Source organism: Aethalodelphis obliquidens, unplaced genomic scaffold, assembly GCF_003676395.1.
Source record: "Aethalodelphis obliquidens isolate GAN/ISIS:26980383/991018 unplaced genomic scaffold, ASM367639v1 scaffold56, whole genome shotgun sequence".
Lineage (NCBI taxonomy): Eukaryota > Metazoa > Chordata > Mammalia > Artiodactyla > Delphinidae > Aethalodelphis > Aethalodelphis obliquidens.
The window spans coordinates 8,742,358-8,770,332 of record NW_020838000.1 but is presented as its reverse complement, the minus strand read 5'-3'; the positions used below and the strand labels follow the sequence as shown (position 1 = coordinate 8,770,332).

At 36.3% G+C, this 27,975-nt stretch overlaps 1 protein-coding gene across 5 annotated transcripts in view; it reads right to left on the bottom strand.

The window, feature by feature from the left end:
- TBC1D5 (TBC1 domain family member 5) overlaps positions 1-27,975 on the bottom strand; it is a 540,677-nt gene that overhangs the window by 409,087 nt on the left and 103,615 nt on the right. The window lies entirely within an intron of this gene.

Below are 27,975 nucleotides of genomic sequence, written 5' to 3'. Positions count from 1 at the left end.
AATCACTCTTTCAATTATCTATTTTAGCTCCTAGAAGAAACTCACTTTAAAATGCCTACAATAAAAAGCATTATAATAAAAAAAAAAAACTAAAACACCTCAATATAAAACAAATCACCTGTTATCACTTTGTTTCACTGAAATGAAATAAAAGTGTTCAAATAAGAAATACACTACTAACACAATAGTGAACTAATATCAAGTATTAAAATCACATAAAATAAAAAATGGGAATCTGACATTTGCAAACAAACGTGAAAAAAATTCCACTGAAAATGAATTCCAAAGCATAAATAAAACATAAAATTAGAATACAGATGTATCAGTGTGGCAAGTAAATATTATTTGTGAATTAAAAATTAATTTCCATAGCCTTTTTGACTGTAGAAAAAGAAAAACATTTATCATCTTTAGTAATATACTTCAATCTACTTTCACAAATCATATCTGACATAGATGTATCTCTACATAAAATCAAGAAAAATGGAATTTCTTAAATATCTAATTTAGGTAAAGAACCTCTAAATAATAATAAATTACTAAATATATTATTATCACTCTTTTCTAGACTTCATTCTGTATTAGTTTACTTTACTCCCAATAACCTGTTACAGCTTACTGGTGACTCAGCATATGTACAAAAGGACAACAGTAGTTAGGTAAAATATATATCAAAAACACAGAACTGAAAAACATTATGATAATAGATGTATCTGAAACCTACTGGGATGCAAAAGAAATTAATTACTTAAAACACATTTGAGCATCATATGCTACTACAACCAAATAACAAAGTATGATTTCTGAAGAATACCAAGGAATGTAGCATTGATCTCCAGAGAGATTTAAGGAAACTGTCCTGTGCCCCTATACTGAATATAGTTCATGTTTTGTTTGTTCATTTGATAAAGAGAATGATTTATTACCTTCTGATGGAGGATTTCCTTATTTTAACTTTCAATCTCATCTGAAAAGTTACAAACAACATGTTTCTAAATTATATAATCTATGTATGGGAAATATCTAGACATTGTCAGCAGCTCCTTGGACAGCAATATAGTCACATGGTTTTTCTCCACGGCTGAACTAAAAATCGCCACAGCGCTGAAATAAAGCATGTCTCTATTTCTCATCATTCCCTTGTAAAAATATAAACCATTTTTATATTATGGATGTCTCTTTACAGTGAAAGACATTCAAGGATCTTTCAATTATTCCAATATATGTATATTTGATAAATGTGTGTTTATGTAACACTTAGTATAGATTGTCACACTACTGTGTCAATACTGTTCAGAGAATGATGGCTATTTCTTCAGAAAGTACAACCGTAACCAAAGAAAAAGTGACACTACAATCAGTGTCCTCAGTAGTTGTGATTTGCTTTGTTTCTAAACACATACTTTACATCCCAGTCAATTTTACATTTCTTACACTGCTGGGATCATGATTCATTTTATTGTTTCGACAGGACATAATCCAATAAAAGATCTCATTGACATACTATCAAAGAAACCAAGAAGGAAGGAAGAAGGCTACAGGAAGAATTAGGAAACACGGAAGGCTATCTGTACAGGAAAAGTGTATGTTATGCCTAGACTCGCTCAGCAAGCCACATGCAGAAGGAATGTTTACTGCTGTCTCACTGAAAGGATATACCATTCTTCTAGTTATTCTCTACGGAATTGCATAAACATTGAGAAATCTAGAAATAGACATACACATGCACATATAAAAATTACTGTCAGTGTATAAGTTACTGCTGCCCTGGGACTGCAATAATTTATGTAACATCTGTTTTCATATTTTTCTAATTTTTTTCCTAATTAACATGCATATTTAACGCATAAATGCTCAGACCACCTCTTTTTTCTGCTGACTGTGCCTCTTTATTTTTGAAGTTGTGCACTCCTAAGGAGAATTCAGGATAGATGGAAACCAAAATCTTATTGAAAGCACTAATTTTACAATGTAAACAACAGTACTAAACCAATTTTCAAGAAAATACTACAGCCTTAAGAGTTTTCACAAGAACATTTCAATTTGCTAACGATAATCATACAGTAAATTAAGGTCCAAATACCAAAAAGTAACATAAAAGCACAATTCCAATATCACATTAATCTTCTTCATTTTTTCTAACTTGTATAAGAGCTGAAAAAACCTTTTATAACATCTATGATTTCTTGACTTCGTAAGTTTTGGTAGCATTTTAAAAATTTTATGCCTTAGGCAAATAACATAAATAAATACATTCCATATAGTAAACATCAAGAAGTACACAACCAACTATATCTTTTGTAAATTGTGAACTTCAAATACTGTCCAGATGTGAGGAAAGGGGAAAGTTTTGACTCTAAAAGTCATTAAAGTACAATCAACTTCTGGAAGCTCTTAATCTGTACTCAGAAATTCAAAATTCAAAACACTACTAGTCTTTAAGTAAAATTAGAGGCTCATGAAACCAATGCTACAATAACAAACGTATTCCCAAGTAACAATGCTTAACCTGCCAACACTGTGACTTCATGTATACTTACCTCACTTTAGAACTAATCTTTTAGTTATAAAAGATTGTCTTTTAATTGCCTAGTTATGTAGTTCAGTCAGTCATTTAATATTTCTCATCTGCTGTCAGGGCTGTTCCAGGCCTTTGTAGATGCTGAAATTGTCTCACAGAACTTACATTTTATTTGGAGAACCAAATAGTATCCAAAAACCATGCAAATACATAATTGCAAACAGAGATAAATGCTACTAAAAATATGGGAAATTCCCCACCATGAGATTTTATAACAGGAGACTTGATGTATCCCAGAGAGCAGCAAAGACCTAAAGTAAGACTGACATGAGATCTGAAAGGTATGGGAAGTGTTCAAATCTGGGCACATCAAGTGCAAAGGTCTAAAAGCACTTACGAGAGAAGCACATTCAAAGTCAGGAAAGAGAAGCAAAGAGGCCAGCCACAGCTAAAGAGGGAATGTACGTGAAACAAAAAAGGCAGAGTAAGTGAATAAGGCAAAATTCCTGAAGGGTTTTAAATAAGGTATGACAACCAATTGTATGTTGAAAAAATATCCAATGTGGCAGAATCATGGAGGGGGCAAGAGAAATGCAGGGGAGGAGTTGAGTGTGAGGTGCCAGTAGCGTAGACTAAGGTGATGGTGGGGAAGACAAAGATGAGAAGGCAGAGACACAGGGGATAACAATCAGCAGACTCTGATGAAAGATTAGATTTCGTGGAGGATGCAGATGGAGAGCAATTCCACTCACTGATGTAGGGAACCCTAACAGAAGGGTGCAGGTGTTGGAAGGAAGAGCCCGAGTTTAGACTTGGACATGTTAAGGGGTTAACTGATGGAAACATCCTGTGGGCATTTCAACAGAAACATCTGGAGCTACTACTAGAGTCTGGAGCTATAGGAAGGGTCTGGGCTAGAATCAAATTTAGAATTTACCAGGATATGGGTACTAGATAAAAAATAGAGGTCTACACTGTTTTCCCACAAGAAAACCCCTTCACACATCCGGCACCTTCCTTGTTTCTAGTTATCACACCACATCAGAATAGGAAAACATACATTTCATAATCTGACAAACTCATTTAGCCTAAAATTGGTTCATTCCATAAGGCACACTCACCTTACCTTAAGTTATGAAATAATAGTCATCATTTATTAGAATGCCTACTCTGGGACAGAACTATAAAAATACGCTGAAGCACTCTAAAAATGTGGTCGATTAATCCTCACAATAACCTTAGAATTTTACAATCTTCATGCCTGCTTTTCAGATGAGGACACTGAATTTGGGGATGTGTAAAGTCGCTAGTGAAGCCAGTAAATGATAGAGGCATCCTTCCAACCCAAGGCTACCTTAACCGACAACCCATCGTTCTTTCCACTAAAAGGAGGGTAGCAAGGATAGTGTAAGACTCTGGGCTTTATAAAAAGTGTGAATCAGTACGCTGTACACCTGAAGTTTATGTAATATTGTAAATCAAAAAGAGTCTGGGCTTAACAAAAAAAAAAAGTAGTGAATTACCTGGCGGTTCAGTGGTTAGGACATGGTACTTTTACTGCCGGGGCCCAGGTTGAGTCCCCGTTAGGGAACTAAGAGCCCACAAACTGCTCGGCGCGGAAAAAAAAAAAAAAAAGACAGAAAGAAAAGAGTCTGGGCATTAAAATCAAATCAACCTCAGTTCCAGTCCCGGCTCCAGAAGACCACTTAAACTCTCTTATGTTTCCTCACCTGCAATTTCCTCCCCTGCTAGGAAGTATGAATGTTTTAGGAAACACATGAAGGCTCTGGGTTGGGCATCACCATTAACATGACATGTTCCTTCACCACAGGAGTGCCAGTTGAAAGAGGACTCAAAACACTGATAGCTTTGGAAATTTCCCAGCACAGAGCACGGCAGGGCATCAGGAAGAGCTGCCTCAGCTCACCCCTGTTCTTCCCCCAACTGGGGAAGAGTAGCTTCCATCAGAAGAGCAGAAGCCGATATCCTAAAGCTGTCAGTAGAGAATTCAGCAGTGGGTCTAAAACTTCAGTGTGCATAAAAATCTCCTAAGGAGCTTCTCAAAATGTAGATTCCCAAGCAGACCTTCCCAAAGATTCTGATACAGCAGTGGAAGAGATGACTCTTCAAGCTTTCTAAAAGATCTCTACCAACAACAACCACTTTCCATTCTTCAGGCACATAATTTTTAAACTATTTATTGAACATATACAATATTTTATTTTGTCCAATTAAACTGTACCCAATTTAATATAAAAATTTCAAATATGTTTCTGAACAACTACTGTCAAGGTTCCTTTCCAATAGAAAGAGGGATAATTAAACAGCAGCAGTTTTAACTATACATAAAATGTCTCTACCAAATTTGATTTTCCTTAATCCAGATTTTAGTCTTGTGATTAAAACTAAGTTATTTAGGGATTTACATGTCAAAAGACATAGGAATGTTTAAGGGAGATGAATGGTTCATAAGGAAACTTCTGTCACACAAGTTAACCACTGGCTAAATAAAATATATTGTTGATTAGTAAAGAATCTTAAAAATATGTAAAGGGGTCTAAAGCAGTAACAGTTATCCAAAAAAAAAAAAAAAAAAAAATGGAGTAAGAGCTTACATATAACCCTCAGTGATACCACTGGATGCTAACAGACACTGGTACCAAAACAGCATTCAAGACCAAAAATGTCTACTGTATTTCCAGATACTTCAGATCACTTAGAAAATTAAAGTACGCCCATCTTCCTTTCTACATGAACCACAACTGTCACTATGGAAGTATACATTCTGGTCACTGCCCCAGCAGCCCCCATTAACCTGACCTACAGGCAGGGCACACTGAGTCAGGGCTGCCTTAACAACATTCCAGAGGCTTAAGAGATTCTAACGAATTCTAAAACTCCAAATTTCCACCCAAGGTTAACGGAATTTAATTTCAAGATGGGTGTTATTCTTTCAAGGCTTATGTGCAAAGCTAAATGTGAGCAGTTAAAAGTTTAAAGTTTAGTACATATGGTCTCCTTGTATTCCTCTGAATCAAAGAAAATACCCACTCAGGTTTGTTTGGTTTTAACCTCATGACTTACATGACCATGACAGGAATAGAAAGCTAAGGATAACAAAGTTGCTTGAAAAAATACTTTAGTGACAATAACATCAATACTCTACCACGATACTGATATCTATATGAAGTATCTCATTTAATGCCACCTTACCTCTACCCCACCCCCACCAAAGCAAACAAACAAAACAGTTAATAAGAACTTAAGGACACTAACTTGCCCAAGACCTCATCACTAACAAATGGTAAAGCTGGGATTTGAACCCAAGAAATCTTAACCCACAGGCCATATGGTCTTAACCACTGTATCATGCCACTTCAATGCAAAGACAATTATAAGTGTAATATACCTGATCGTTACTCACTCTGTTCATAACTTCCCTTAATTTTATAAACCTTTATAGAGCCACAATCCCCAAAGCACTGACACAATCTAAGCCTGTTTCTTTGACTTTTATGGTAAATGAAGTACTTCTAGGTTGTCCTAATAATAAAACATACCTTCACTTCCAAAATCACTCTTCATCTTAGAATTCTTATAGTAGTATGTGACATTATTTTCTCTCAAACAGTCATGCTCATTTTTCACAAACAGTTGGTACCAAGTTAGATCCCACACTACCCTAAGATCCAGGCAAAACAGAAACCAATGTATGTACAATTAAAGAAGAGAAAAATTCTTGTGATTTGAGGATTATACCTTCTAATTTTGCTCTTGATGCCAACATAGCCTCTCTTCTCTATATCCTGATTCATTTAGGATCAAGCTCTGATACCAAGTTCAAATTAGCTTACAAATAAGAAACAGATTAGTCTCCACCACTCTAAATAAACCAAAAGAGGTTGGGTCATTTCTGAGAGTTGCTTTGGGCACCTGAGGTCCATTTCAATCTCGCAGACCAGCCTAAATGCTCATGAAAAGTTAGAAAATTCCCAGAACTGTGGTTTCCTTAAGAAAGCTGCTGATTCAACCTGACTCCAAGAGATGAAAAATTCCCTTAAGCATATGTTAGTTTTTGTGCATTTCTTGTGGCAGACATCAGGCATGGGACTTTTCAAAGTAGACATCCTTCACAGTGCAACAAGGATACAAACATATTTATAATTAAGGTAGTCCCTTCTTTTAAGTGTGTTCCTGTAACTAAGATGAAAATAAATAAGATTTCTGAAGAAATTATTTTAGATTAAACGGGCTAAAACTTTAAGCATTATCCATAATTTTATTTTGTATTCTAAATTCTCTGTTCCAGGCTTATTAAATTATTCCACATCTCATTAACTACTCCTCCTTATGTTATTCCATTTGCTTCAGAGTTCCATTTTTTTTAATCTATTGCTTTTTTGTAACATCACCTGTCTGTCACCTTTTATCCAATAAAAACTGTAATTTATCTTGTTCAAACTGCAAAAAGAAAAACTCGAACCATTGCTGACTGCACTGGAGGAAAGCCTATGAAAAGCAGTCACTGTCCCAAGTTATTCCAGAATTCTGAGGAAGCTTTAGTTCTCAGAAAACAGAAGTGCACAACAGTAATTAAAACCAGAAGAGAACAGATAATAAGTTAGCTCTACAAAGGACTCAATTATTTAACACATGTATTTTTTCTGTTTTGTGGCTCATGACTTTCCCATCACTTACTTTACTACCAAACTACTGTTCCTTTATTGATCTCACTGCCTATTAGCCCCTTCTCAAAAATAATAAAAGAAACCTAAACCGGGTAATGTTGCTAATTATTAGCAACATAGAAAAATAGCTGAATCAATGATTGGGTACTTAGTGAGTGTTTTAGAAAGATAATTCCAGTAGTGGGATAGAGTGCTAACAACCGAACTAGCACAGCGGCTATAGAAATGGAGAAGTGAGAGACAAAAGAACATGAGAAAAATGGTGGTACCCAGACATAGAAATGGAAGAAGAGAAAGAAGTTTAGTTTATTTCCAAGGTTTCTAATCTAGCAGGTAGGCAGATTAGATTATTTGTGCCATGAAGGGAATAAAAAATTTTTTAAAAGATAGGAAGAGAAAGGGATAAGAAAAAAGGTTAAGAGAAAAAGCACATACTACATATCACTTCATATACATGCCTACCTCAGTATCTTGCACTCCTGCAAAAGGGATGTTGAGGACAAAAGAAGTAACAAATGAATGATCTCAATTTTAATTCTGCTGACTCTTGTAACATTAAGTAACCTGAATTCACTGAGTAAAATGAAGTTTAGATCACGTCACTAATTCCTCAAGTTTTTGAGATTTCATTTTATTTTAGAAGGTCTCCTTAGTTCTAAACACACTGGTACATGCCTAGAAGTATTTTCAATTGAGTACTCTCTTTAAAAATTTTGCCAAGTTGTGGTCTCTACAATTCACATAATATCTCACTTTGAGCTACTTCTTGGTATAAATTATCCAGCTGAATTTTAAATTTTGCATTAGGTTACTTGTTTAATAGGTTTGAAACTAACACTTCAGCAAAACAGATACAGGAAGATCACACGTGTATCAGTGCTTTCAGTCTAATAATTCAATAAAACAGCAATCAATTAATTTACGTTACTAATGCCATTTTTTTTTTGCTATTCAGAAGGATAACTTTTTAAATGTATTCTTCAAAATCATTTTTAAAATATTTAAAGATTCCAAGCAATATTATTATTATGGTCTCATATTGCAACAAAATACATAAAACTAAGAATATTCAAAATCCTGTAAGAAAAAACGCTCTAGGAGGTTAAGATTATAAATTGTGAAATGAAAAGAGGAAATCATAAATATGATAAATACAGTATACCAAAACTTTTGGTTTTATAACCAAAATGGGTTATGAACATTTTTTTTTATAAATTTATTTATTTTATCTATTTTTATTTTTCACTGCGTTGGGTCTTCGTTGCTGTGCGCAGGCTTTCTCTAGTTGTGGCGAGTGGTGGCTACTCTTCATTGTGGTATGCGGGCTTCTCATTGCAGTGGCTTCTCTTGTTGTGGAGCACGGGCTCTAGGTGTGCGGGATTCAGTAGTTGTGGCTCACGGGCTCTAGAGCGCAGGCTCAGTAGTTGTGGCCCACGGGCTTAGTTACTCCGTGGCACGTGGGATCTTCCCGGACTAGGGCTCGAACCCGTGTCCCCTGCATTGGCAGGCGGATTCTTAACCACTGCACCACCGGGGAAGCCCTGAAGATTTTTCCAAATTAATGTTTTCCAGTTTGGATACTGGAAACTAAGCAAGAACTCTCAGGCAATTGGTTATTACTCGCCAAAGGCAGGAGCCCAAATAAAGCACCCAACTCTTGGGACTTAAAAAAATCACCCAGAGTCAACCTCTTAAGAAGTGATCCTCAAATTCTTCTGTGTTCATCTTTACAATTATTTCTCTCGTCCAAGTTACATGAAGGGAAAGGTGACAGTCAGCTACCATACCCCCTACAAAGGGAGTTTCAAAAAGGTCTGTTGAAGCCTTCAAAAAGGCTGGTAACCCTGATCCTTAGTAGGACATCCTTCCCAGTCCTGTGCACTGGACCACTTGTTGTGTAAGTGACTGAACACTAGGCCATCTCCCAGAGCAGCATTTGTGGACAGGGGAAAAAACCCTGAAAGACTAGGTTACTTAATCTAAAACTGCTGCTGCTTTTAAAACATCATGGCCTAAACAATCATTGAAATACTACTATCTTTCATTGAAAACATTTAGAAATGTCCTTATCTAAAGACTACCCATATGTAAAATGTGCTTTTAACCTTATAACTGCCCTTCTGAGCAACGTCTGATGACATTAATTTCTCAGCCCATGGTACTTGGGGTGGGAGTGGATGTATGAGGAGGATGTCCTAAAAGACTCTTCCTTGTGTTTTAGAAAATGTCATTTTATTTAACCCCCATAACAGCTTGATGCAAAAGTTTTATTATTATCATTAATCCCACTTATACAGATGAAGAAATTGCAGGCATTGTTAAGTAAACTTACTTAACATCACACAGTTAATAAGTGGTATTTAAACTCAGGCCTGTGACACTCCACAAGCCTATCCTTTACACACCATCACAATGTCCTCAAGTATATCTATGAGTAATGTAGGTCAAAATCACATAGTGGGACTTCCCTGGTGGCGCAGTGGTTGAGAGTCCGCCTGCCGATGCAGGGGACACGGGTTCGTGCCCCGGTCCGGGAAGATCCCACATGCCGCAGAGCGGCTGGGCCCGTGAGCCATGGCCGCTGAGCCTGCGCGTCCAGAGCCTGTGCTCCGCAACGGGAGAGGCCACAACAGTGAGAGGCCCGCGTACCACACACACAAAAAAAAAAATCACATAGTGAATTAAAGTGATTCCTTTATCTCCGTATTTCATTGGAGTACCTTGGAAACCCACCACGGGGAATGAAGTCTGTGCCTCCTATAACCATGGACCGTGGGCTCATAACATTGAAATCTGTGATTCCTGGAGCTCAGACATCGATTTCCCTCACTTATTTTCACTCTGAAATACATTGCCTCTTGAATTCAGTACAACAAGAAAGCTCTCTCTGAAAACATACCTAGCCAAGCTCTGTGCTTCAGTCAATGTGACAGGCATTAATTTAAGATCAAACTTTCTAAACGACTAATTCCTACATAGTTTTCAACACGTTATCCTTGAGAGCCCATACATACATATGCACTTGAGAAAGACATTTTTAACGGCATTCCTTCTCAAATATCCCTAAAACCAGTGTGCAGTTGGCCAGACAATACCAAACTACATCCTGAGCCTCATAAGTATAAATGTATCAGTACAAGAATACAGACAACTCCCAGAATAAGTCTTCAAATAAAAAATTATTATACTAAGAATAAATGATAGTAAAGCTTCTAGAAAATTCAGATCTGTGGCCTACTCCACCCACATCCAAAGCTGACATAACCAATTGGAAAAAGAGTTCCAAAGAGATTGTTAAAACACTTCCCAAAGGCAATTCCAGAATTTCCTCATGAAGAACTTGTCACTCTTGCCAGAGGGTAGACTTGTTTTGACACCTGACAGAGTTCTTCAATCAGAACATATTGAAAGTGAGGCAGTAAGTTTCACATTAAGCCATTTTTTCTAGCTCTTAAAACAAAGGAATAATGTTGACCAGAAAACAGAGCTCACATGGTAATAAGATTCAGTCATGTATATATTATGTTATATATAAATTATTTTTAGGAAACAGAGTTTAATTCTCAAGTATGAGAATTTAAAAAATAAAGACTAAGTTCAAAACATACTGTGGTATATATTTTTTTAACTACAATTCCTCTATTTTGACCCTTGGTAGCTTAGTCTATTTTGAGCTCTATTTAACCAAGATTTGGTACCTAGAGACCACTTAACATAACTTTATTAATTTGCTAAGCCATGATATTCTGAGTTCAGCTTAGGCTTCCACATGCCCAAAACATCCATCTATAGATTGGACAGTTCTCTTCAGGGCTAATCCTTCCTCTTGTACAAAAACCTCTCATCAGACCACAAACTATTGGCAAAGCAGCTGAGCTGCGTTTCCTAATGGACTGGCCTTCCCAGCTTCATATAATTAACAATCTCAGTGTGTCTGGATGAATGAGTGACTCATTAACTTCATTTTTGTTTTTAAAGAGTCAAGCTCTTAAACTACAACAAATATTAGTTACATAATATCATATACTTTTACAAAACCACACAATTCAAATATACACAAGCCAAATTATAACACTCTAAGGAGAATGTATCTCAGAAAATTCCAGAATTCTCAAGACTTCAAGTCTTAGCAGAAATGAATTACATGTACTAAAAATATCTACTTTACCTGGCATTTTTAGCAACTAGAATTCTGCTCAATAGCACTTCTGATTTTCCGAAGGCAGGGTCCATTTTAATCATCCCACAAAGGTTAACTTATGTTCAAAAGAGTTTTTTGGGCACAGAAAACAGGACCAAATATTTTTAAAAGGAAAAACAATAGTCTTTTAGTAACCAGAAAGTGTGATCAGGTAGGAAAACAAAGTTCACCATACATGGAGGTTCATTTTATCAACTTCTGTGATTAAAGATCAGTAGAGTATGGATCATTTTGGGGAAGCACAACAGTAAATATTAACATGTATATATTAACATGCTCAATTGCGACAGACAAATCGTGTGAGGTTTCTGTGAGTTAAGCAAAAAAACGGGGGGCGGGGGGTGGCTTTGTTAACATCCAATAATGCAATACAGAAATTATATTTATGCTGCATGTAATAATAGATGCTTTCATGATACCGAATAGACTTTTTCACACAACGATGAAGATCATTCACCAAATTATTGTGACTACTATATTATATTCTGGAAAATAATGATAAATCATACAAGCCTGCTCTCAGTCCCAGGCCCATTTATCTTTCCGGTCTCCCTCTTCTAAACTATGATAGACTAGAACACATGAAAAATGGGTCTCTTATTCCATCACTACCCTACTGCCCACCTCCCTGCCCTTGCCCCCATAAAGTCAATCATAAGCTTCTTAAGTAGGGTTTAATTTTCCTCAAGTATTTTTATTATTTTACTCAAATCTTTGGTTATCTATGATATATGGAACATGAGAATATTATAATTAATGATAACATAAGATAAAGGACTGATATAGCATTTTAATAAGGAAAATTATGATTAGTAATTATTAATTTATATGGAAAAATTTATTTCATAATTTTTGGAATATACAAATAAAATTAAAATAATTAGCATAAGAAATATTTGGTTTAATATAATTAAATGTGAGAGAATGTCCTTCAGAAGAGAAAAGTTAAATATAGCACTTTACAATAGTAAAGCTTTGTAAGGGGTCAGCTCACACATTTTAAAAATCTTTTTTTTAAGTCATACATACACTTTGACAAGCAGGTAATTTCTATACTGAACAAAAACAACAGCAACAACAAATAACCCCAAACTAGTAAATCATATCATGGCCCCCAAAGAATGATCCCAATACACACCAATAGCTTCAGATAAAACGGGAAATTCCAACTCTGGCTATACTGCGCAACATAAGAAGAAAAGGGAGAAAACTGAGAAGAAATGACTTAATTAAATTCCCCTCCAACAGTTAATTTTACTGAGGAGAATGATTAACCATGCAAGAGCTGCTATAGCTGTTAGATTAAAATCAGGTATTTTCCAGACTATCTTTTGGAAAATAAGATACAGATAATATCCCAGAGAAAAGTGATCTAAAAAGTCAGGTAACTATTGATTTAGAAAGCAATAATTTTTTAAAACCATCATTATTTGCAAGCAATTTAAGAGAGTATCATTAGATTGAGAGTATTATAACCCATTAATACAAACTGCAACTTAACATATCTTCTCAATAACATCTAGTGTGCACTATTTTAAAAGTTCCATAAACAGTAGTATATAAAAATGGAATACAAATTTAATCCATTTTAAAGTTTTACATAATGACCCATGGGGCCTGCAGCCTCCCTCCAACATGACCTACACTTTTACTCCACACCCATATAAATTAGAATCCACATTATCAATCTCTCTGTACTCATTCTACTTAATCACTTAATACACCTGCACTTAACTATCAATGTTTCCTTTCCCATATTTGAAACCTACAGATATCAAAGAGTATGAAGAAAAAGAAACCAAAACTGGGCTTAAAGGGGAAAAAAGGTAGAACACATCTGCAAATTCATAACTGACCCTCTAACTCCCCAACTCCGTCGCATTCCTGCTGACTTCTGAAGAGCTACCATCAACCTACAGGATTCAGAACAGGACCTACAGTAGTCAAAGAGCAAAATGGCTGCTCATTTCTTAGAGAACAGATTAACAATATTTTTATGTATGAAGTTTACTAGAGGTTTTCTGTTATTAAAACACTGCGTATCTCGCAACCCATTAGGAACAAAATTATAGCAACATTTCAGTAGATTCAGAAAGAAACATTTTGATAATATTCAACACCACTCATGATTTTTTAAATCAAAAGCAAATTTTAACTAGAAAAAAGAAGGGTACCTTAAAGTGATTAAGTGAATGAATGCATCTTTCAAAGATCCACAGCAAACATAATACACAATGGTGACACACAGAAGCACTACCCTTTACAAAAGAGTAAGACAGATGCCCACCATCATCACTTTTATAAGAGATTGTACTAAAATTTCCAAGACAGCACATTAAGGTAAAAAATAAAAGGCAAAATGAATAAATAAAGAAACAAAGTTGTCATTTTTTCAGTTATGATAGTCAACTGAAGACATCCAAGGGGATTTTAAAGACACTTTATTAGATTTAATAGGAAAATTCTGAAAGTTTGCTGGATATAAGGTTTCCGATTTTGATTTAACATGTCCACTTTCCCTAATCCATGATTATCTCTTTCCTTTTTGGTGTCTATAGAGTTGAGTCTTCCTTAAGAGTCACCAACCAGAACTACACAGTGTATTAAGGGCTAAAGTTTGATAACAATAAGATAATGTACCTCCTTTCTCAGATCCTGTTACATTTTCATCACTTTCTATTCTTACACCAAATTGCTTCTATAATTAAAATACCCTTTTAGTGGCCGCTTTTGGCCATATCATCAGAGTAGGCCAGTATTTCTAGGTATACGCTATTTCCAATATATCCCATTTCTTTCCTATATCAGAATAAACCAGTCACAACTCATTATTCTTAGTAAAACATAACCCAATTTACTTAAAATATCACTTTCCGGCTGACAAAAATGAGAGCCCTTTTGCCAGGCCCCTGCCCGCCTGCAGCCTGCAGTAGTATTCCCGCACTTACTCCTCACCATTTGCTTTACCAGCATCTTGCTTCTTACATCTTGAGTACCATGTGAAAATCTGGAATGTTTCACTGCATGCTTCCAGAAGGTTCCCGCTGCTTACATATACCACTCCATTTAAAAGGACCTACTCACCATACTTTTCATTTCCTATCGCTGATTCAGTTTCCAATCCATGATAGATTTTTTAAATTGTCACTTATTTTACATTTTACAAACTTTTTCAAAGCCTAGCAAAACACTAGCATTACTTGCCTATTTAACTTTTCAAAAACTCTTCCTATTTTGCTTATGGGACATTTTTCATCAACATTCTCTTTGGAGAAGTACAAAAGCCTTTTTATATAACTCCTGCCCTTTCCAAGTTACTGAAATTGTACCCTCAAGCTCCAAACGTAATGTCCTTTCCCACGTCCTTACTCATTGATTTCTCTATAGCCCTAATATCTAAGATCTGCTTCCTAAAATTCTCTTTCTCTTGCTTATATAACTTTTTTTTCCAACAATAGACCCATCAGTTTCTGACCCTTTTTCTGATGCTGCCACCTTATGAACACACAGGAGGTTCTCCAAGATCTTTCCTTGGCTGATTCCTTTCTCGTTTCACCCTCTCCCCTGCCCCTTTTTGGCTTAGCCGTCTCATTCAGATTTCATGCCTTCAACTAACACTTTCTGTCCTCATGTCTCTAGTCCTGGCCTGGATCTCAAGAACTAGGCCACAGCTGGCATGTACGTAACACCCAAAGTAGACACTGCCAGTTGGATGGATATTGGCTCAAACGACATCTCAGCACTGCTCTGGACAGTCACCACACTGTCAGATGGAGGCAACACTGAAGAAGAAACCAACTCACCACATCCAGTCATTCCCTAAACATCTCTACCGGATAATCCATATCAGCACCTTATAGACAATTTATCAAATGCAGAAGTCATTATCTTTCTCTAAAACTTTCTACTCACCCGCTTCGCTTTGTAAAAACATCCTGAGTCTTCAATAATTCTCTTTCGTACCTTCAGATCCACTTTGTTATCATATCTTACTGAATAACACTGTGGTATCAACCAAACTTGTCTCTTTTTATTCCCCAATGTCACGTCCTAATATGAGCACTTAATATCTCTTAACAAAGCTCCGAAAACTGCCAGCTTCCTAACTAGTCTCCCATCTGCAGTCTTTCTTTTTCTCAATGTTACTAAGTGCTGCAAAAGTAAACTGATCATCTCATTTACCTATGAGCATCCAATAGCCACACAAATTCCATATTCTCACAATCAGTATCCTTGACAATGTGGCTGTTAGTTACTTCTAATGTTACTTGTATGTCTCCACTCTCTATGTATTCTACCAAATATAATGTCTCTATTCTTTACTCGTGATGTTTCTTCTGTCTGGGTCTCCCTTTCCTTTGGGCTGGAGAAAACTAGAGAGTAGAAAGATAAGCAATACAACCTGATAATGCAGTGGATAAATGTGATGAGTAAAAAAGAGAGATCAAGAAAATTACTCAGATTTCCAGCTTTTACAATAAGATATATAATGACACTAGTCACTTAAATAAAACTGGAGGCACTTGAGGGAGGGGTTAGAACTTACACTGTGAAGTGATTTGACATCTCAAAGTGGAAACAGATACCAGATAGGCAGGTAGACATGTAGATCTTGATCTCAGAAGACAGGTGTAGACTAGCAATGTCACTCTCAGAATAACTGTAATAATAATTTATTTATAACTGTAATGAAAATTTATGCCATAGGTTTGCTTAGAAAGCTAATATACATAAAGTTCAAAAAGAAGATAGAATTTTAAAAGAAGAGGCCTAGAACATGCCATTAGAAGCCAAGTAGAGAAAGAGCTAGAAGACTGAAAAAGAATAAGCAGAAGAATGTGATTTTATAGAAGCTAAGGAGGAAAAACACAGTTAGAAGAAGGCATGGTCTGCAATGCTGAATGCTACTGAGAGGAAAAGGAAGAAAGACAAAGATAAGAGGAAAGAAAATCCCATGAGATTTAATAACACGGAGGTCTTAAAGGTGGCCTTAGTTTTCACAATGGAGAAACCAGAGTGGAGTTGCTGGAGTGAGAGTGGGAGGTGAGGAAATGAAGGTGAAAAGTTGCCAGGTAGAGACAACTCCTTCAAAACATTTGGCTATGGAAGGGAAGAGAGATATTACAGAGAATGATATATAATAATACACATAAATACACATGTAAATACACAGAGTGCCTCTAAAGCTCTTGGAAAAGTGCATTATTTTCTCCCACTGCTAGCTCTCAATGCAACATTCACTCCTACCAAGGTCAAAAACAGGCAAGAATGCCCACTATGACCACTATTACTTTCCTTCTGGACATATTAGTCACTGAAATCAGACTAGAGTAAACCATTAGAAATGTAAAAAATAAGAATTAGAAAAGAAGAAACAAAGCTATTTGCAGATGACCTGATGCAGGTGAGCTGGAAAACCCTAGAAAATCAATGATGAAACTCAAAAAACAAAAAAGAATTCAGCAAGGTAGCAGGATATAAAATAAACATGCAAAAATCACTCACATATACAAATAAAACCAGATAGGATATCTAATGAATGAGAAAGTCCCATTTAAAATAGTAATAAAAAACTATTAAATATTTAGGAATAAACGGAAATGTTCAAAACCTACATGAAGAAGAATAAACACTCTTCAAAGACACAAAAGTAAGCCTAAATGACAGAAAAGAAACACCTTGTCCTTGGTTAGGACATCTAAACATCAACATGTCATAAATTTACAAATTTAACTTGCGCTAGACAATTTGATTCTGAAGTTCAAGTGGAAAAGAAAAGCTCAGGAAAAGCTAGGAAACATTGAAAAGGAACAGATATGGCGGGGGAGGGAATGACTCTCATTAAAACATACTACAGGGGGTTCCCTGGTGGCGCAGTGGTTGAGGGTCCACCTGCCGAAGCAGGGGACACGGGTTCGTGCCCTGGTCCAGGAAGATGCCACATGTTGCAGAGTGGCTGGGCCCATGAGCCATGGCCGCTGAGCCAGCGCATCTGGAGCCTGTGCTCCGCAACAGGAGATGCCACAGCAGTTAGAGGCCCACGTAGTGCAAAAAAAAAACATACTACAAAGCCTCTATACTTAAAACAGTGTGGCACTGCTGAAGAGACAGACCAATGAAACGGAACAAAGTCCAAAAATAGATTTAGCTACAATAAAGTGACATCCCAAAACACTGGTACAAGAGTGGGCTTTTTAACAAACTGATAGACCTTTGGGGAAAAGAAAAAGAAGACAAAAACTTGATCTGTTTCTCACACCATACACAAAAATAAACTCTAAATGGATCGGAGATTTAAGTGTAAAAAATGAAACTATACAAGTACTTTTTTATAAGTTGAATTCCTCCTATAACCTGGGAATTACAAAAGAAAAATCTTTCTAATTAGAACTAAAATACAACTACAAAACTTATACATGAGAAAAATACCAGAAGCAAAATCAAAAGAGATATGACAAACTGGAAGAAAACATTTACACTATAACTCATTGATAGATGGTTAATATCATTACAAACAACTTTCAAAAAGACAAAATGTCCTATAGAAAGTGGCTTTTTTAAAATTTATTTTTGTCTGTGTTGGGTCTTCGTTGCTGCGTGCAGGGTTTCTCTAGTTGCAGAGAGCGGGGTCTACTCTTCGTTGAGGTGTGCAGGCTTCTCATTGCAGTGGCTTCTCTTGTTGCAGAGCACGGGCTCTAGGTGGGTGGGCTTCAGTAGTTGTGGCTTGCAGGCCCTAGAGCACAGGCTCAGTAGTTGTAGCACACAGGCTTAGATGCTCCGCAACATGTGGGATCTTGCTGGATCAGGGCTCGAACCCGTGTCCCCTGCATTGGCAGGCGGATTCTTAACCACTGCGCCACCAGGGAAGTCCCTATAAAGTGGCTTTTAAACAGACGAAAAGACATTCAGCTCCACTCATAATAAGATGAAATGCAAATTAAATGTACCCTGAGATACCATTTCTCATCTATCAGATTGGGAAAAATTCAAAACGTTCACAGTACACTCTGTGGGCAAGGCTGTGGGGAAACAGGCACTCCCAGACACTCCTAGTGGAAATGCAAAGTGGTACAACCCTATGCAAAGGAACTGGGCAATATCTCATTAAACTACTTAAGCATTTACTCTTTGAACCAGTGAGCCCACTTCCAGGAATTTACCCTGAAGATAAACCTGCAACAATATGAAAATGCATATACACAAGGATATTCATCACAGTATTATTTTCAATTGCAAAATACTGGAAATTACTTCAATACCCATGTGTAAGACATTGCTTGAATAAACCATGGTACGTACACAAAATAAAGTAGTATCTTTAAAAATGAATGAGAAATCTCTATAAACTGATATGAAGTGATTTCCAAGAGATATTGAAAAATGAAAAAAAAGCAAATTGCAGAAGAACATATATAGTACACTACACTTTTAATAAGAAAGGGGAAATTTAAAAAATGTAAGAAAAATTATCTGCTTATCCTTATAAAAGGAAAGATGAACTAAAAAACAGTAACGTTGCTTACCTATAAAGGATGGAGTAAATGGGGAACATGGAAAGACCTTTTCATACAATTTTATTTTTTGGAAAAGTAAATCATTTTCTACATATTCAAAAAATTAAATCAACAAGGATGTGAAGCTGCAAGAAAACTAAAATGAGTGCACTCAACTGTATTTTACCATATCCACACTTAACCCTATCCACACGAATTATAAAGAAAGAAGTAATCCAAGTAATTATGAGTACAGCATTTGATTATATATACTCACAGAATTGGGTGGCGTGAGGATGGAGAACTTCAAACAAATCTTGAATGGGTAAAGTTTTTGGTAAGTGTGTTTGTTCTAGTGGTATAATGAACCAATTCTGAAACTATTTTAGATCTGTTATGGAGTTGCACAAATAAGTTAATGTGTTGATGCTGCTGGAAGCCAATACTGTCACTGTGAAAGAAGGGACACATAAATATGGAAAAGTGGAAAACAAGAAAGAACCTGTGGAGATGGATTAGAAACAGAGATACTGGTGTGAACTAAGATTTCTAAAATGTGAATATGTGTGTTTACCAGTATGCACGTCTGCATACATTTATGTATCAATGTAAATGTGTATACATATATACGCCCATACTTACTTCCTAGCACTCTCTCCTCTAAAAGGGCCTAAAGGCCAAGACCCCACTGTAATGAGCACAGTCCACTAGCAAGGAGAACACTAATACCATTCCCCCACTTAAAACAATCAGAGCTCGGGACTCGCCCAGTGGTGCACTGGGTAAGGCTCTGCACTCCCAATGCAGGGGGCCAGGGTTTGATCCCTGGTCGGGGAAGCAGATCCTGCATGCCGCAATGAAGATCCTGCGTGCCACAACTAAGACCTGGCACAGCCAAAATAATAAAAAAAAATAAAGTAAATAAACAAAGTAATTAATTAATTAATTTTTTAAAAACCAAACAATCAGAGCTCTTCAGAGAAATGGATGCCAAGAGCCACCAGGGCAGAATAGATCAGAGATAAGTCTATGACAACTTGCTTTGCCAGAAAGTAAGGAAGCACTCAAAAATCTTATGGGAGAATGCCATGCACTTCTACTAACCAAACCTGGACAATTTGGGCATCAAAATAATTAAGTAATGAATTACAAACCACTGAAAAGAACAGATATCCATGGGCTCATACCAATGATAAACGACTGAATGAATAAGTAAATCCATCAATCAGTCAATCAGAATGGTTTTTGCTTACAGCAGAACGCTGATGCTGACTGGAAGCAGGGCTGGAATTGGAAAGTCAGCAGTTTGCAACCTTTATAGAAAAAACTGTACCCGGCAAGAATCATCAACAGATGCTACATCTAGGTGGAAATTCTGAGGAGGAGCAGGATATTTGCACGATCTTGAAGTGTTGCCCCACTGACTGCTTATTACACTCATAAGAAGGAAAAAAAAAAAAACAACTAACTCTACAGTGGAGAAATCTGATAACACTCTGACCGAATGATCAAAATTAACATTTGCAATGTGCCTCCACATGAGATATCCCGAGAAGGATACATCATTATTTATGTAGTTTTCTGGCTGGAACAGAGCACCTGAATCTAATCACGAGGAAGCAGCAGACAATCCCAAATGAGGAGTGACAGGCAGACAGACAGACAGACAAATGAAGGACTGCATCATTCAAAAATGTCAACGTCATAAAAGACAAAGAAAGGCTGTGTGACCATTTCAAATTAAAGAAGGCAAAAGAGACATGAGAGCTAAATGCATTAGCTGGTCCTAGACTTAATTCTTACTGAAGGGAGAAAATGCTTATATAAGGAATGCCATTGCATCATGTGACAAATTTGGAATATGGACAACAGATTAGATATAAGGGATGTAAGTATTATACTAAATTTACTGAAGCTGCTTATTGTACTATAGGTATGGAAGAAGAGAACATTCCTATTAAGAAATATACACTGACATACTTTCAGGCATAAATGCAATCTCTGCTCAAAGTTCAGGGGGAAAAAAGTGTGTGTGTGTGTGTGTGTGTGTGTGTGTGTCTCTCTCTCGAGGGAGAAAGGGAGGAGACACACCCAAATGATAAATGAGGTAAAATGTTAACAGTAGGTGAATCTGGGTGCAGATTAAAGTATCTTTCATTTAATTAAAGTTTTTTTTAAAGTATTTTTTAAGCCATCCACTTGCTATTTTTCCTACCATACTTTTCCCACGTTAAGTTGAAGAGAGTGAGGCCCCAGGATGTGAAGTCATCAGGAGGTGAGCCCACTCCATCTTACTTCAGAGTCTAGCACTGATTTTAACTATCACAATACACTGCATTTAAGACTTACTGGCACCTTTAGCTCTAAGATTTCCAAGGTTGTCTGGTCTGCTCTATCTTACCTTCTGTTATTCTCTCCTAATTTTCTTTCCTCTGTTCCCCTAACTGCAGGCCCCTATCACTACAGTTGCATCCTGCCTCAGGCTCTCCAGCATACAGTACACTGGCCAACTTCACTTCTTACAAATCCTCTGGGAAAATCCTATTTTAGCTGGAAAATCCTGGATTTTAGCTCTCATACACTTACTAGGCTATACTTTACCTTCTCCAACAGGCACCTGGGAGGGCAGAACTGACTCTTACTATTGTATGCCCAAGGTCAAGTATAAACCTTACTCTATATTTGGGATTTCAGTAACCATTCATTGAGCTGAAATGTTTAACTTGCTTCATCGCTCGCTCATGGCTTTCCTCATTCTAGCAAATATTGGGAATGCTCAATTTCCTCCCTTCCATTTGCCCACCAAATCTGACTGAGATCTAGTCAACATTCACTTTCTGGAAGATGCTTTCTCAGTTATTCCAGCTCTGGAAATGCCTGCCATGCTCAATCCCTTCGGCACACAAGGGCTGTACCAATATCTTTTGCACTTATTATAAATAACAATATTGGAAAGTATGTTTTATGTGGCATAACATCACAGCAATTTCAAAAGTTGTCCTCATCTCTTATTTCGATTAAGAAAAATAAATACTGGAGAGAAGCCAGTGTGTGCATCTGCTAAAGAAAAGATAAGAAACACTGTGTTAAAAAAAAAAAAAAGAAAAGAAAAGGATGCCGGATGCCATGGTCAAGTAAATTTGGAAAATGCTAAATTGAGTTAAGCTACCCCAGGTTCTCAGATCTTTTAATATAAATCAATGTATACTGTGATTATCCTAGAAAGGAACAAAATATACAGTGCTTTCCAAACTTACTTGACCATGGCCTCTTTGTACTCAGAGCATCTCCTGGGAAAAACAAACCACAGAATATACTTTGGAAACGCTGACTACGCTATTACTGGGAGAACACATATCTGGGAGAACAGAATATCTGGAACTCGCTAAGACACTTAAAAACCAAAAGAGGGGCTTCCCTGGTGGCGCAGTGGTTAAGAATCCGCCTGCCAATGCAGGGACACGGGTTCAAGCCCTGGTCCGGGAAGATCCCACATGCTGGGGAGCAACTAAGCCCATGCACCACAACTACTGAGCCTGGCTCTAGGGCCCACGAACCACAACTACTGAGCCCGCGTGCCACAACTGCTGAAGCCTGCGCACCTAGAGCCCGTGCTCCGCAGCAAGAGAGGCCACCGCAATGAAAAGCCCCTGCACCGCAACGAAGAGTAGCCCCTGCTCACCTAGAGAAAGCCTGTGTGCAGCAACAAAGATCCAGTGCAGCCAAAAATAAATAAATAATTGGGAAAAAAAATAAAGAAAGAAACCAACTGCTTAACATTAACAGAGTCAGGTGAAGCTTCCCACCTATAATGTCTATACAAAGTAGCAACTGATTCTAATTGTAATTAGTTAACAACCAAAACCCTGGAGTTCTACATCCAATACTTGCCTACTTCAGGGTCCCATGAAAATTCTAATGTGAACTTCCTACTGCCTCCTCCAACTCCTGAACTGCAGATGACCAACTGCAATCAGCATCCCACAATTACAACACACACGTGCAGAGCAAATGAGAGGTTTTGGCTGAGAAACATTAAAGCAGTGCTTCTCAAATTTTAATGTGTATACAAGTTACCTGGTATACAGGTATACAAGTTACCTGTTGATCAGAATGCAGATTCTGATTCAGTAGGCATGGGGTTGGGCCCAATATTCTGCATGTGCAGCAAGCTCACAGGTAACACCCATGCTGTCAAACTAGGGACCTCACTCTGGGGGAGAGTTCCGGGCACCTTGTGACAGAAAAGAGGCCGCTAACTTATGAGTATCCAATGGCTGTCCTTCAAACTGCTTTTCAGAAGTCTAATTCTCCCAAATGAAAACAATGAAGCTTTCCATCATTTATAAAAACTGAAACTGTGTACAATAAAAAGAAGATATTAAAATCATTATTATCTGCTAACAATTATTTTTCTTTAGAAACGGTAGTTTCCTACAGATTGCCGTGAAAGTGCATGTATTTATACAAAAATCATTTCTTAGTCTAATGCCCACACCAGTGACACAAAAACACCTTGACATCCATGGTGGTCAGGAACTGTCTCCACCAATAGTGACTTACAAGGCTGCAAAGAGAAACTATTATTGCCATGCCTCCACCCAAAAGACAATGTATAAAGCCAGCATCTTTCTCAATGATTTATTGAAAGCAGCAGCTCATTTTAATAAAACCATCCCAAAACATAAAATTGATTGAACCAACTGCTGTGGTGGGCATACACAACAGCTGATCAAAATCATTCAAGATTTTTATTCGTAACAGATTTTCTTTCAGGCTTTGAAAATTTTTTCCCATTCTATACTTTTATCTTGATATTGAAATCACTGAATTGCAGAAAAAAGAATTTTTAAATCTATGGAATAAAGTTTTAAACTGCAAAGTAAGTCAATTCAAGAAAATAATAAACCAGATCACATACAACTTAATGCACACACTTAAACTAATACCCACTTTTCTAGAATGTACTTTGAGTGACAAAAATTAAGAGTTCAAACTGGGTCACCTCTTGGGTTGTCGAAAATCGTGTGGCTTTTTCTAGGGATAGCACTGCCACCACATCACACACAACATATCACCCTCATTCCTTACAAAGGCAAACTTAGCACAACTAGATATTATTTCTCTTTATAACTGTATTTCTTGATTTTAACATTTTAAGATTTTATTTCACTAAAAAACAAAGACATTTATCCTTTCACTGCATGTTAAATGATGCCTTTATTTGACTTTTTATAATAAAGTAATTTTATAGTATTTTTGTCACAGTGAAGGACAAAGATAAGCCAACTGTTTAGATTCCTCTCCTTCATGTTGTGTCTTTTTGATCACTAACAATGCTGCGTGAACAGCCAACAGAAGGCTGACATTTCATAAAATATGCAGTGATAAAAACTAATACTGTAGCATCTGGGAGCGATATATAAAATGCAGAAATACACCTAATAACTGTGATCTTAAATTACAAGTTACTAAAAGCTAAAGAAAAAGCATACCTAAGAATAAAAAAGTGGCAAGATTACAAAGGGGTTTTTTGTACTCCTGTTTCTAAAAACAAAGTTTTAAAAATAATTTAAGTCTGTAACACTTTCCCTGCTATTCTACACTTAAAAGCCAGCTACCTTCTAAGAACAGGGTTTCTGTACTATATACCTTTCAACAGTTGAAGAATACATTACAAAATCATCATTGAAAGGGACTGTAGAGTATGCAAAGGAAATTCCTTTTTCTCAGATACTTAAAAAATGTCAAAACTGATGATGAAGAAGCAATATATCACTTTCAAGACACGATGCCAGAGACCACCACCAAAATAAGTTTTAAAGACTATACTAATCTAAACAAACATACTCTTAATGCCTGTACTAATACATCTTTTCATAATCTAAGCCTTAAATTAAAGTCCTTGGTATACAACAGCAAAGTAAACTGTGCTCAAATATGTTTAAATAATTTTAACCTTACTGCTAAACATTTGTTTTTCAATAGTGGGAAGCAAGTAAGGCACTCAATGAACACCATCCAAGAGCAAATCATGTGAATTATCTTTATAGCATTTGGTTTAATATTCCACCTATATCCATCAAAATCACAGTCCAGCAAAAGTGCTTTTATTGGGTTTTTTTAATATATATGCTAAGGGGAAGTGAAAAAATAAAAGCCATATTCAGCACTTCAAAAAGCCTGAATTATACTCTAACTAAAGAAAATATACAGTTACATATGTGGGAGGCAACTGTCCTTGTGCTTATAATTAGCATCTGCATTTAGGGATTCCACCGCTTAATGCACACCCACCGCCTGTTACTCTTACCACAGCTTTTTAATGTCACTTAATGGAGATAAATACTCTTTCCCCTCCTCATATTTACATCAACGCTATTTAATTTTTTTAAAGCTGTTATAATAGGTTAAACAGCAGTCTCAACATCACTCTTCATCTCCCACTGGACAAAGAATGACATTACAGGACTGAGAACAGAGAACGCATATTTACATTCATAATGTGCCTAACTATAACATTTATGTAAATTATGATTTTACATTTGCAAATACAATAATCTTTTGTTTCACAGCATACTTTGCCATTCTCTCAACATTAACTTTCCATGGTTATTACAATCTCAAAAAACCATACCTATGAAACAAATGATGTTGTTCAAGCCATTGGAAGAAACACTTAAAGCTAAAATAATCATGTATCTAATAATGTACTTAATTTTAGTCTAATCTTATTCTTCTATAAAAGAGAGCTTTAGCATATTAAATAAAAACTTTTCATAGATTTGAGTTTAGGGAATCTTCCTTTTAAAAATATTTTCACTACCTTTTAATTATTTCACATCAGGTTACCTATCATATAAATGATATACAAATTTACTATAATTGTTTAAATGTCAAAAATATATGAATCATTCTTTCCATTATTTTGTCTACTGAATTTAGACTTAGAGCATATCAGTATTATGTACATTTAGAAGAAAACAATTGTTTTACCATTTGAAAACCTATGATTTCAAGAGTAATTTACTCTATCAAAATTTATTTTTAAAAATTATACATACCAATAACAGCAGAGAAAAAAAGAAAGCAATTCTTGGGTTTTTCCCTTCTCAAAAAAGTAGTAAACCACATTCCCCAACTGTGATTAAACAGACACTGTTAAATTCGCTGGAGAATATTTATCTCTCCCTTCTAGAATGTAAAGTTCATGAATATAGGGTCCTTACTTCTTTTGTTTAACTCATAATCAATAGTGCCTGGGTATAGGTAATCAATTAATATTTATGGAAATAACGAGTGAGCAAATATCAATGTATCATCTGAGATTTGTAATGCATGAGACTTAGTCCATAAGCGAGATCTAAAGAAATATAACATGGTCCCTGATCTCTTGACACTTAAAATCTAGTTAACAATACAGAATCTAGACCCAACTACAAACAAGTACTAGTGCAAAACACTAAACACAAAGTGCCTTGTGAGAGGCAAAAATCAAAACAGGAGTTCAGAAGAGGGTGAGATTACAGTAGACCATATTGTTCAGAAAGATTTCACGAAGAGTACAGGACATGAGCTCCAAGTTAGGAAAAAAGTACACAAGCTTTAGATGAGCATGTTAAGAAGAAAATACGAAGGACGTCATAGGGCAAAAAGAAGATCGAAAGTACTGTGAAATGAGGAAGGATATGCAAAAGTAGGAAAGTTCTCAGTACGTTGGGACCATCTTGACAGAAATGGGAGAGCTTTTGCTACTCACTAGTGGAAGATAAGGCTAAACAGTAAACTAGGACAACTTTACAAAAGAACCTTGAAAATCAGGCTAGACTCAATATTTTGTAGTAACCTATTAGGGAAAATAATCTGAAAAAAATATATACAAACATATAAGCATATATGTAAACTGAATCACTGTGCTGTACACCTGAAACTAACATGACACTATAAACCAACTATACTTCAATTAAAAAATATATGAAATCCCTAACAAAATCAGGATAGAGATTCCAAATTTCAATCTACAAACAAAGTGGGGCCATTAAAGGTTCCTAAGCAGAAGAATAACAGAGTAAAAGCAATGTTCTAGGAAGATTAATCTGACAAGGTATGGGATGGATTTGAGGATAGAAAGGATATCAAATACTTCAGATCTGAGGAGAGCAAAAACTTCTGTAGTATTCTAGGAATACGGCTGTAAAGGAGTGGATGAGGCTGGCTTTTGAGAACGGTAAGGAACTGACAGGAGCAAAAACTACTAAGACTATAAACTAGTTAGATATGATGGGTAAGGGAGATGGAGACAATGAATTCCTAGGTCCAAGATAAAGACCCTAAAGGATAATGGGAGGGAAGCTAAGAACGGCTTAACTTTTCTGGGAAAAAAAAAAAAATGGTCAGGGGCAAAATGATGCTTTCAGTTCTCCCAAACATTCACCGTATTGGGAAGCAAAGTATTCAAAATAGTAGGAAACGGAGAGATGGAAACCTGAGAATGTGGTCAAATGCAGAGCTACAGATTTTACTTTCTTTTTTTTTAACTTTTTATTTTATATTGGAGTATGGGTGATTAACAATGTTGCGTTAGTTTCAGGTGTACAGCAAAGTGATTCAGTTATAAATATACATGAATCTATTCTTTTTCAAATTATTTTCCCATTTAGATTGTTACATAATACTGAGCAGAGTCCCCTGTGCTATACAGTAGGTCCTTGTTGGTTATCCATTTTAAATACAGCAGCGAGTACATGTCAATCCCAAACTACAGATTTTAGAGTGCCCTATGAAGATGTAATAGCGCAAATATGGAAAAGGAAGGGAAAGGAGGAGTAAAGAACAGAGACTGAAGATTATACCGCACAATTTAACAAATTCTATAAATATACCTGTGGAAATTAACTAAAATAAAATGAAATGGATTGACTGGCGTCATTAGACAGTTCAGCCCAGAAGGAATGACTAGAGGAAGAAGGACACAGTGTCCACAGAGAGAGAGCTCACAAAACCTCACCCAAGCAGGGTTTTAGAAAGTACACAAGAAACCATAATTTGTAAATACTCTGTTTTTCTTTTTGT